At 40.6% G+C, this 12387-nt stretch overlaps 1 long non-coding RNA gene across 1 annotated transcript in view; it reads left to right on the forward strand.

Moving 5' to 3' along the window:
• The window catches only part of LOC125181969 (uncharacterized), a 76485-nt gene that overhangs the window by 38026 nt on the left and 26072 nt on the right, over positions 1–12387 (forward strand). The window contains exon 3 of the long non-coding RNA XR_007160736.2: positions 8842–8901. This is a non-coding gene — a long non-coding RNA (uncharacterized lncRNA). The remainder of the gene's footprint in view (positions 1–8841; positions 8902–12387) is intronic.

Genomic DNA, 12387 nt, shown 5'->3' on the forward strand with positions numbered 1-12387 from the left:
AAGGCACACCTGCAATAATGCCATTGCAGACAGCAGAAAGAAGTACCTTTTTTTTCCCCCTGAATTGGGTGAGACACAAGTGAGAGATGTTAGAGTGACAGCTCTGGAACTGCAATCCATCTTTCTCCTACATATGCCAGGTACAGGGCTGAAAGGGAGTGCAAAACTCTTCTACAGAGCCACACTAATTTAACTCAGCAGCGAATTGCAAGGACGCCAGTAAAGGCAAAAGTACTGCTTATTTCTTGGGCTTGCTTAGTATTCAGAAGAACAAAAAGCTCATTCTCTACTACCCGTGGTCACTTCAGTCCAACTGCATCAGACACCTGAGCTGGGGAAAAAGAGCAAACTTTGCCTTCAGCTTTTTAAGATTAGCATATATACAGTCCTTTTTTCTTCAGAAAGCAAGAGAATTTGGTGGCATACCTAGATGATGACTTTCAGGGACTCACATGAGTTAACAACCTAGGTAAAAAAAAAAAAGTCATTTGTGTGTTTTAGAGTAATGGCATGACATGGCCTGTCTAGCAACTTCCAAATCCTGGCATGAATCATGATCATTAAATTTACAGAGGTTGTTTAATGTAATCAATCAGCTAATGAATAAATTAAGAATTCTCTTTTATATTTTGAAGATAAACTTTAGTAACCTGTGATTTACTAATAATTAAAAGCAAACATTCCATTGTGGTGGCATCTAAAGAACTGTAACCTCCTAAATGCTTAGCATTTTACTGTATACATATTCAATAAATTAGACTTTGCTTGAAAAGAGTAGTACAAAAGATGAGATGCACGAACATGAAGATGAAATAACAGGGTATCAAATAAAAATAATAACAACTCAGACATGCAGATCCTTCTACAGCAGTAGGAATGATAAAAAAAAATATCTCCAAGTAACAATTATTGTATGAAAGTGCCTTTACAGAAGCTAAATCCCCACATTCCTTCCAAGAGATGCACTAAGGTTGCCCTGTGCTGCTTAAAGAAACAAACTCGAAGGACGGTTCTACGAAGTGACACCTATTTTAATCCACATAGTAAAAAATGGCAGGCTTGGCAGTTATCATCATGTTCACAATGTGCTGAGAAGAACTCCCTGACTCAACACAGGGCATAAAACCCAGCTTCTGAAGCAGGAGCTCAGGACTGTGTTTGCAGCTAGAAGCTGGCAGTATAGTTGTGATGACACATGACCGAAATGCATTTTCCAAACTGGCAAGTTAAAAAGAAAAAACACCCTGAGTGAGCAAATTCAATAGAGCAGGAAAGGAAAAGGCTGGATCTTTATAACCAGTCTCCCCAGCTCATATTACAAAGCCAATGAAAAGGCATTTTCCCAATGTAACTGCAACCTTGGGTCTTTTGTCTTTGATCAAGACGCAGCGCGCACTGGCTGCAAGCCTGACCTTGGGCTGGATCCAGCGGTGGGTGACGTTTAATGCTGCGCTGGAGCAGAGTGCTGGGTGAGCTGGTGGCGGGCCTCCCCCTGCTTCCTCCACCACCCGCTTCTCCATCTCTTACAGGCAGCGGGTGTATGGTCTCCCTAGCGGTCACCCCAAAACACGCTGGGTGAAAGGCAGGAGGATTGTTGTGTGGTCACTTTTACCTACAGAAAACAAATCTCTGGCAGACATTCTTCCCTGCAAAGAGAAACCCCTTAGGGAGACAGAGAAGTTTTCCAGCTGCCAGTGAAGAAAACTCCAAGGTGAACTCTGCAGTGCTGGATGAATATTAGATTAGGGAAATGTGCAACTGGAGAGTGAATGTGACTGAGCCGGCTCTCTCGGGGTGCCTGTGGCAGGGTTTTGGGAGTTAGAGAGACCAACCAGAAAGGTGTGGTTTGGTTAAGGTTATGCAGGAGATCAGTGGCTGAGCCAGAAACAGGACTTAAGGCTGCCTTTGTCCTGCCCAAGGCTAATGTTCTTCCATCTAAATCACACTGCCCATTCTGCAAATAAATCCTGCCTTTCCCTCTGCCTTAGATGTACTCCTGCCTGTTCCTATTTAAAAAATCAAACCAGATGATCTAGAGGACCATGAAGAAGAGAAGGTAAATTAATGGCCCTCAAAGAACAAGAAGTGTGTGCACAGATCATTCATATGAGGGAGAGGAGCAGAGTAGTGTCGAATTTATAACAGAGGTTTCTACCTTGAATATTTGTGAGTGATGTCTATAAGAGCATGATGGTAAGATCCTCTGTTGTTTCTTTTGTTTTGTTCCCCCCTTTTCACCTCCTGTCTTTCTTCAGCCTTTAACTTCTACCCAAACGCTTTTATATCACTGCTTCCATTCAAGTACTAAGGGAAATGAATAAAACTCAAGCATTTTTCTGTAAGGATGTTTAGTGTCCTTCTTATTAAATGACTTATTAACAAAACCCCCCAGGTTCATATTCATCCTCATACCTCCTGCCTCACCTCTGACATCTTCCCCTTGCCATTCCATCAGGGCAGGCACAGGTTTCTGTCCTGTGTTTGTACAGCGAGTTGTGCAATGATGCCCTGCTTCAGAGCCGCGTTTCAGAGGCAGGACTGCAACGCCTACAGTCGCAATGGCACTTTCACAGCACACAGCACTTCCTAACCTACAACTCCCACTGGGGGCTGTCAGCTGCCAATGATCTTTCTGAAGGGAAGAGGAGCAGAGAAAAACCCGACTCTTAATCCGATAGCATATGGTGCTGAGAAGAACGAAGGGGCCACAGTGACATTTATCAGATGAAATGGTTAAGCAGGCTGGAACAGGCCTGACACTGATGGCAGAACTACAGCAGCAGCCCAGCGGGCTCTGCTGTTTGCAAAACGTGCCGAAGTTTGGACGCTGCTTGCGTCAGTCGTGCGAGGGAAAACGAAAGGACAGCAGATGGCAGATTGGCTGTGGGAAGACAGATACAGGCTGGCTTGTCTTACTGTTTTGCCATACCGAGATCAATACTTTATTCCCTCGTTCCCAGGCTGAAAGTGCTCTCGCTCATTTGGTGTGTTATGAAAGAAGTTGCGTTAGAGATTTCAGCTGCTGCCCCACTAAGTGGCAGCAGCGCAGCTCAGGGCAGCCACATGCACTGCCCCCTCTAAACTTCATTCCTGGAGAAAGGAGTTGTCAGCGCCTGTGCACAGTTACGATTCTGTACAAGCACTGGAAATCTTTGCAGTTTCAATGGACACACCAGCAACAGGAAAGAAAATCAGTTTCTTTGGTTCAGTCTGACATTTTGGAAGACAAGTAGAGCATGCCGGCTACAGAAAGGACTTTGCTCCTCGGCAGGCCGGGCCAGCCATCGCTGGTTGGCAGAAGTTTCCTCGAGCTCTTTATTTTCACGCTCTTTGCCCTCACACTTAGTCTTTCGACACCAATATATGACTTGATTTTAGGGAAGCAAAGTCTTCAGTCCAGCTATGCTCTGGGTCGACTCTCTTGCTGCAAATTAGCTCATAGTGCCCCTTTTCATATCTCTGTATTGACCTTCCTCAGTGTCACTCATATTGCTTAGATTTCGTCTTTATCGTCCTCTGGCAGCTCCACTGTGCTCATCTTTCAAAGACCACAGACCCCTCAGAGGGCCACTGACCTATCTGAGTACTGGAAGACCTTTCCTTAAAATTATCTTTTGGGTTCATTAAGGCTCTGCAGTTTGAAGAGCAGCTGAAGGTACCGTACCAAGGGGCAGCAATGCAGTCATAGCTGCTGTGGCGAATTCAGACGTTTGCCTTTCATTCCTCTGCCTGGGCCCACTACAGTCAAAGTCAGAAGTGAAACTACCCTGAAAACCAAAAGCCAGTGAGCAGCAGAAGGCAGATTGCATCATGAAACAAAGCTGGTATGAAAAGACCAGTTTTCTCGGCATGAGAAAATTTCAGGATAAGGAAATTCAAGATATTTTCAGGTATAACAACAGTTATTAGAATGATGGCTTGAACGCAGAATAGATAAAAAACGATATTGCTATAATAAAAGACAAGAAAAATATACCCATATGAATAACGGTTTTGCTGCTTTTTCTGCTAACCTGAAAAATCTCACATTAATTTTGATTTGGCTTGACCTAAAACAGAAAAGATAACTGCTTTCTCGAACAACATGGAAAGAAACAACCAAACAACAACAAAAAAAAAAACAACCAACCAACAACCAATCAAAAAACAACCAACCAACCAAACAAAGCCTCCACAACCTGGAAATAGTCTCTTGGTTTGAATAAACATCTTGTTAGACTTCCAGCGTTGCTTGTTTGGGGCTTGTAATCTGTTTTACTGTTGTTGATACTTGTTCCTTTTATTTTGAACAAATTGATCCTTTACAAAACAAGAGCAATTTTTATTTTTTTTAACCTTCAACTTTTTTATTCCCCTTTCCCCCATGTTTCTGGCCAAAGCTCTTCTTTAACAGATTCAAATGAGTTTTGGTCTCCAGAAAATTGAATTTCCTGGTAAATTTTGAATCAAACCCCAGTCAAGTTCCTCCCAAATCTGATCAAAATCCCCAGCTAATGCTTGTTCTTGATAAAACAACAAGACATTGAGGACCTAAGGGGGATAGCAAAGAAACATTTTTGGATTTTGCACAATATATCTTTAAATCAAAGAGTAGGTCCATTTGTCTGTGTTTTTTTCCATTTACTTTGCTCATTTTGGGAGGGAAGCAGGGGAAATTTCTGACTCAGGATTCAAACCTTTGCAGCATTAGCTGTAAATTAAAACAGATGCTTTGCTGAAGATAGACCAATCAAATCAATATGGGGCCAAAGGAGCCCCTGACATGATGAAAGCTGGCTTTTAAAGTACTGTAAGGCTGTTTTACTGTTCAGTCCATCAATTTCCTCTTCCTGCTCAGCTCTGATGCGGGACAGGCTGAGGCCGCTGACCCTCTTGCAGAGCCCAGCACTGAAAGTGCCCCAGGAGACCAGCGACGTGCCTCGTGTAGGAGGAGGCTGCAGCGGTCTCAGCTCTGCCTCACATTGCTCTGTGTTGCAAACAGGGCTCAGATTCTCACGTTTGGAGGTGAGCACCAACACTTCCAGGGGGAGATCTGTGCTCACACACGCACTGACTGCTCCAGAAGTGCCTGCTCCACACCCCTCCAAGTGCTGGCAAAAGCCATAGGCTGCTTCTCTGCCAAGCCTTGCTTTTGCCATGCCCTGCTCGGAAGAAAATCCACCTGTGCGCTGGGGTAACACTGCAAATCAGCAATGTTTTGGCAGCCTGGGGCTTCCCTTGGGCTGGCGAACTGCAGGGACAACTGCTGGTGGAGATGAAGGGTCGCAGACTCCATCAGGGAGAAAGTTTCAGTTGCTCTTTAATTTTCAAGATTGCCAGTATTTGGCATAGTTTCTTAAACTCCCAGCTCGTGGAGTTATGAGACTATGGGATAACTTCTAATGCATCTTTTCTTCTTGAAGTAAGTTTCTGACCTCATGGCTGCAGAGAAACTCTGCAAGGTATCACTTCTAAAAGCTCAGGAACAAGATAACAACATAAAATAGTTAACTCTTTACAGCTAAAAAACCCACCCAATCTCACAACTTTTATGACAATTTCGTAACTACAGCAATCCAGACAATATTGAAATTATAAGAGTGAAAATAGGTTCCTCTGCTTCAGCTTGCCTGTCTATTTTTATCTCTTCCTTGACTTAATTATTTTTTCTATTCCCCTTCCTCTAACCAGCTAAGAATTGAATTTTTTTCCCCTGGGTTTAGCTTGGCATTTACAGGCTGGCTAGCTCGGTACTAGACTGTGTAGGTTGGTTTTTTTTGACTTTTTAAGTACACTTTTTGATGTCTTTCATAAGTAAACAAATAAAAACCAAAAAAACAGCAACTCTGCTGCTGTTAAATGAAACAGCTTATTTACACGTATTCTGTATAATCTTGCTTTTTAGTGTAATTAATTTCCTTAGACCTTGAGAGTTTACACACCCAAGCAGAGATCCTTAATGCTGCTATAATTCATTGCATTTTCAATTTGTTGCTACGATTGCAGTGGGATGTTCTAGGATCTCTTTAAAAAATAGTCAATTTCTTAAGTGTATATTTTAATTTAAATTTCAAAAAATAATTATTTTTATTTCAGAAAAGTGTATAGAGCCACTGAGGTTTTTCTAGATTTTCCTTTTATGTTTATGAACAGATTCAGGTTTTAAAATCAAGATTTGAATTTTTAGAACAGCATTTCCAGAAAAAAAAAAAGTAATACTTCCTGTTCTCATCTTCAACTTTCTTGTCTTCCCATTCCATCCTTCTATCCTTCATTTAGTCAAAACTACATCCTAGTCTAAACAGTATGCAACTTACTTTATAACTGCAGTAATTAGTTAACTCAAAACCTTGACTAGCTTGCAGTGTGCTGTATTCAGAAAACTTAGTCCAGATATATATACAGCAGCTCATGCTGACACCCGTCTCCTTGGAGTAGCTCTCCATCTTGGCACCAAGTTGCATATCAACATATATACAACGTAAGTCACCAGAGAAAAATACTTGTGAATGTGGCATTCTACAATGTAAACATAACTTGGTATGCCCAGGGCTGCTCTCAGTACAGAGCACACACAGAGCATGCCCTGTTGCTAGGTAATGTTTTAGAGGACTTTTTGTGTAAGAAAAAACAGGGATAAAATAAAATAAAATAAAATACCAGAATCACATCAGAAAGAAGGGTTGCCAAACGTGAATGCAACTTATGACACAGCTTTCTGGACACATATATGGGACTATTGTCCTGAATTTTAGTAAAGCTGGCCTTAACTCCATAATTTCCAGGCATAATAAAATATAAAGGCAATGCTTTACTTGGAATCTTGGCTGTATTATTGAATTTTCACTTTTTAAGTAAGACTAACTGGTAAGTTTTGATATTTCAAGCATGAATACGTCTTTGTTCCCAGGATACTGGAAACAGCAACAGACTTGAAAGGAGGCTTTACAGAACTCTAAAGGACAAAGAGTAGATCACATGTTTTGCCTGAAGCTAAAGAATCTACTCTGATGGCAAATAATAATTAAAAAAAAAAAACACGCAGAAAAGTGGAGCTACTTTAAAGATCTCAACAAATAAAAATATAGACAAAGCTGAAGGAAATGTGGAAAGAAATGTACAAAAGAGACAACGTTCAAGGTGGGAATGGGTGGATCTTCATAAAAGTGTCCAAAGACACAACAATCTTTTTCTGATTATTATTATTCAAACTACTTACAAATTACACTAATTACCACTCCATACAATTGACGATGGATGTTCTAGGGCTTATTCCTCATAAGCTCCCATGCAGTTCCCAGCAGATTTCCTAGTAGAAATGGGCTTTTGGGAAGAATCAGAGAGAGGGAGAACATTTTCTGGTTTTGTTCTGGAAAGATGTTGCCATTTATGGCATACATTACGGAGACAGTGACAAAATGGTGGATGACGATAAATACCACTTGTCATCCAGACACCATCCCAAATAAGATAAAGGAGAGGGAAGTTGGTTAGACCAATACAGTACTTCGACAGTAAACATATGAAAGTTGAGTTTGAGGTTGCAGGCAAAGAGGATCTGTTGGTGAAATCTTTGCTTTTGATTCACACACATCTTTTTAACGGGCCATGCACAGACTATCCTTCAGATGAGAGAAACAAGATCAGGCTTGACACCCTCCCCAAAACAAAGAGTTATGTAGCCCTCACATCACTGTGACTCATGAAAATAAACTCCCCATCTGCCACACATTAGCCAGCAGCAACTTGTCCTTGAAATGAACTAAGTACAGTTTTCCATCTGGCCGGCAACCAATTAGTCAGCTTGCACGGTGACCTTTTGCCTTTTGATTGCTTTTAAATGAAGTCTCCAAAATCTGTATTGTTCTGGGTAGGAAACATCTGAAACCACTTTTCAAAGAGCACTTGGCACCTCCCTACCATTATACCATTGTGCAATTTAAAATACATCATCTCACTTATTGTTCAATCTAAGCATTTGATCTATAGCTCCGCTTTCTTGCTGCAGTCACTCTTCTGGAAACAAAGAGATCTTCCATTCCTTTCAAGATTGAATTAAAACTGCTGTCCCCAGGGGTACTTCTGCTAGATTCAAATATCCACCAATCTACGATGTTCTTAGACTGTCTGTCACCACTACTGATAGGTGGGAAGAACCTTAAAAGTTAATTTTCTTTTCTTAATTTTGGACATATGAAGGCAGACCAGAGTATACCAATAACTTGAAGCCTGATCTGAAATGTCATAGGGATAGCTTATAAATGGCTTGAAGGTTCAAGCGAAAAGAAGTTATATTAACAGCTTTTTTTTGCTAATGTATAGTAAAGTGCACATAAATTTTTGCAAATTCTTTCATTTATTAAGTCATTTTATTTTTTTTCAGCCCTACCCACTGATAAATAATGAGATGAATAGTTTCTATCAATGGCTGCTTTTGAAGAAATCAAAATGAATCAAGTCTGACATTAAAAAGAGCAACATTTTTTGAAGATGCTGCAATGTAGTATTACATTGTACATTGTAGTATTACATTGTATTACAATAGTAGCTCAGATACAATTAAGCAGCCTGTTAAGCAGTGATTGACTAAGTTTAGATGCATTTTATTTATTATGATGCCCCCTTATACTTCTCCCTTTAAAAAAAAATGCATCTCAGTTCTTTGTAAAAATAATACATAATTCTAAAATAGTTATCACTCCCTTTCTATCAGAAAAATATCAACTATTTTCTTCTAAATATTGACTACCAAAACTATATTGTAATTTCCAACCTCTTATAGACTAGAAGTGTGGAGAAAAAAAAAAGACAAACAACCAATATGATTTGTTATATACAGCTGATCTTCCTTTGTGGTTACAGGGTGGATGAGACGAATTTTTGCTCCCTTCTGAACTTTTCTGTGATGATGTAGAAGTGCAGGTAAGTGATCTATCTAGAACATGCCTGGCATAGGCCAATCAAAGGGGGCACCACCTTTCAGCACATCTAGCCAGGCAACACGTGAGGCACAGGATTACTCTCCTGATTGAGCTGTTAAACATCTTTTGCTACGAAGAAGTTAGATCTGAGTACAGCTGGAAAACTGACATCACTGAATGTATCTTTTCTAAGCTGTGGTTTACAGGCAATAATGAATTATGTAAGAAGTATTGGGGGGAAACTTTTAGGAGTAACAACTTAGACACATTTTAGTGCATGATATCACTCCATGGCAGAGAACATCTCAGTGTCTTTGAGCAAAGTTTGTGGAGGACTGTCTCAGGAGACATTCCCAAACAGCTCATGCTATGCTGACTGATCAGATAGTGTATGTCTTTGCCTTTTGGATTGGGTTCAGCTCTTGTGTCTTAGCATAGCTTATACTTGTAGTCAAAGTTGTCAGTAAGTCACACGTAATGCTTGCAAACTTCTGTGCTTGAGTCTTTCCTTCATGAAATATAAGCAGCCTACAGATTGCCCGAAACCATCCCTTAAATTTCCATGGGTGTTCTAGCATCTACAGTCATACAACATTTCTACCCAACATGCTTAAGATAGAGGGGAATGGTATAGCAACCATTCTGCTATTTTATGACATAGAAGAATTGCCTCAGCATGACACGTTTTGTCATCTCTATGTCTTTTGTGTGATGAAGCTGTCCACCTTTACATAAAACGGCTGTTCACTGAGAACATGACCAAAGCTACAGCCACCTGGAATCCTACATTCAAATCCTAGTGACAACCTGGCAAATGCTATGCCCCCTTTTTTTGGCTTTCAGGCAGATGCTCACTCCTCCTGCACTCCCTCCAGCAGCTCTTAACTACTTCATATTTAAATCAACCGTGTGTCCAGCAAGTTAATGTATTTGGACTGAAGTTCAAACCAGGTACCAAAGGATTCTTTGGGTTTCAATAGGGCTAAAAGGGTTTGCATGTCTACAGAGTTTGGTGTACAACAGGTGATAGTCATGAGCAGTGCTGCTATCAAACATTAGCAAGGAGAGAAACATGGGGATGAATGGAGAGGAAAGGACAGGAACGACTCAAAAAATGTAAGAGAAACAGGGACAATGCAGAGAACGGAGATGGAAGCAGGAAGCACGGTGGGATCCTGTGCTGAAGGAAAACAGAATGACAGTATTGGTAGGAAGTAAACAACACGAGCAAGAGAAAAGCAAAATCAGTTGAGAAATTAATGAGGGAACAGAATAAGATGACAGGACCCAACAGAAAAGCCAGGAGTTACTGAAGCTAATGACAATCTGCATGAAACTCACACGAGGGTTCTCCTCTGCTAAGCAACTGCATCCGTCTCAGGCTCCCCTGGTTAGCTCAGACTGCCTCCGTCTTCCCAGAGGTCCTTGCCCAGTCTTCTTACAAGGCTTGCTGTAATTTCTGCCTCCCCACATCTGCTGTTACTGCCCCAGGGAATTCTGTCAAGCATTTCTAGTCTCCATCTGACACTGTTCACTTCTGCCAAAACACTGTTTAGCAAAACCGATGTTTGTGGCTGTTCACGCAATATAGGTAAACATGCAAATCAGATCATTAAAGAGTCTGCAGAAAATGTCTGATAAGCAGCTGCACAAAGCTCACTGGCTACATGGTGGGGAGGGAGCAGTCTGCATCTTTCCTAAGGGCCATAGAGAGCACACTGTTCCCAAGCAGCTTTGGAAGGAGGGATGGTTGCTGTCTTATGAAAAGCTCCACAATGCCCCTGCACAACGCTGTGACTAAATCCAAACCTTTTCGCTTTGAAAGCTGACATACAACAAAAATAGATATCCATAAGAGACGTCTTCAGGGGTTACAAGGAACCAAGGGTCACTGCATTAGCACATTTTAATTAGGCTCTTTCTGGAGGAAGTGCTACCTTGTCAGGCATCCAGGTTTCAAAGTCTCAGCATCAAAGCAAAAGAACTTGCATTACCAGAATGACAGATAAATATCACTGAAGCATTCCCTAACAATAATGGAAGGGCTGATAGCTGAAAAAGATTGAGCCAAATTCACTTAGCTCGGAAGGCCTCAAGAAATTGGTGTAATTTCTTAGCTCATAGCTACATGAGTGGAAAACTAAACGTAATGCTTGATAGCAAGAGTTCTTGCCACACAGAAAACAACAGAAATCAAAAAAAGAATTGCTGGAGCCAGGACATATGAGTAAAGATTGGAGTTTTAGCTATATTCAAGAGTATCGGCTGAAAGGAAGAAAAAGTAAATAAGGATGTAGAAGATGTCCTGTTATACCAAACAGTTTCTACGGAATTCCAAAAAAAAAAAAGAAAAAAAGAAAAAAAAAAAAGAAAAGGAAGTTGGCATAGTCCATTATCTAGAAATAAAACACATTTTTAGTTCAAGTGCAGCCATTTTTCACAAGGTCAAAAAGACTCAACTCTACTAAGAAGAAAATATGAACAAAAAATAGACTAGCTAAAATTGCATTCTGAATTTATTCATCATTCGTTTGATCACATATGGCATATATTTCAGCAAAAATCTGATTATACGATAAATGCCTGGTTACTGGTATAGCAGCAGCAGATACTCTACACAAAGAAAGTGCACTTTTACTGTGTTATTACTGAAAGCTGAGATTTTATCTATGTGCAAAGGGTAACTTGTGTAGGACTACTGTCAGAATCAGTAACTTTAAAGGAAAACTTAAAAAGTTGCAGGTCCTGGCAGAATTATGTGAAAAGCAATTTTTAGTAAGTACTGAACTAGTGACGTAATTATATCTCGAAAAAGGATAGGACTGATGAGAGACTTCAGATGAGGTGTAAAAGTGATATCACGAATCCCTCTTGTTCTTAATTGTCCCATCAACCTTTTGGCTTGAATGGAGATTCCAGCCCAAAATCTTGACTCAAATGCCTCCTGAAACACATCGGGCAACCCAATATTTATTCCCTCTTCATTCATGTTACATTACGCCCCCTAACAGGCATCACTTTGAGGTCCTAGAGGAGCTGTGTTTCAGCACTGCATGAAGTCATTCCTAGAGAGGCAGGTCAAGTTTTATGAGGCACTCTGCAGTGAGGCATTTGAGAATGAAAGATGACATACGATTTTGCTGGTAGAGAGGCAGAGGCTCAGGGAGAAGTTCAACCAAAATAGTAATCGTCTGACCTGACCATCCTGTGCTCTTCTCCTGCTTATACTTTAAACGTATGTTCTGCTCATTGACCCCTATAACTGAGGGTGAGTGAAAACAAAAATTGGGTAAGACCAAATCAATTTGTTGAATTTCTCTCTTTAACTGGATCTATTGTTTATCCAAGAGAAACGAAGAGAGGAAGTAATGGGAAGATCAGTTGTTTTTAACCCTTTGATAGAGTTGATCTCAACTATATTTCTAACCTAGCTGTTGTTTTTAAGAGATATGCCATCAGATGTGGACACAGCTCCTTTGTACCTGGA

Source organism: Anser cygnoides, chromosome 1 (assembly GCF_040182565.1).
Source record: "Anser cygnoides isolate HZ-2024a breed goose chromosome 1, Taihu_goose_T2T_genome, whole genome shotgun sequence".
NCBI lineage: Eukaryota > Metazoa > Chordata > Aves > Anseriformes > Anatidae > Anser > Anser cygnoides.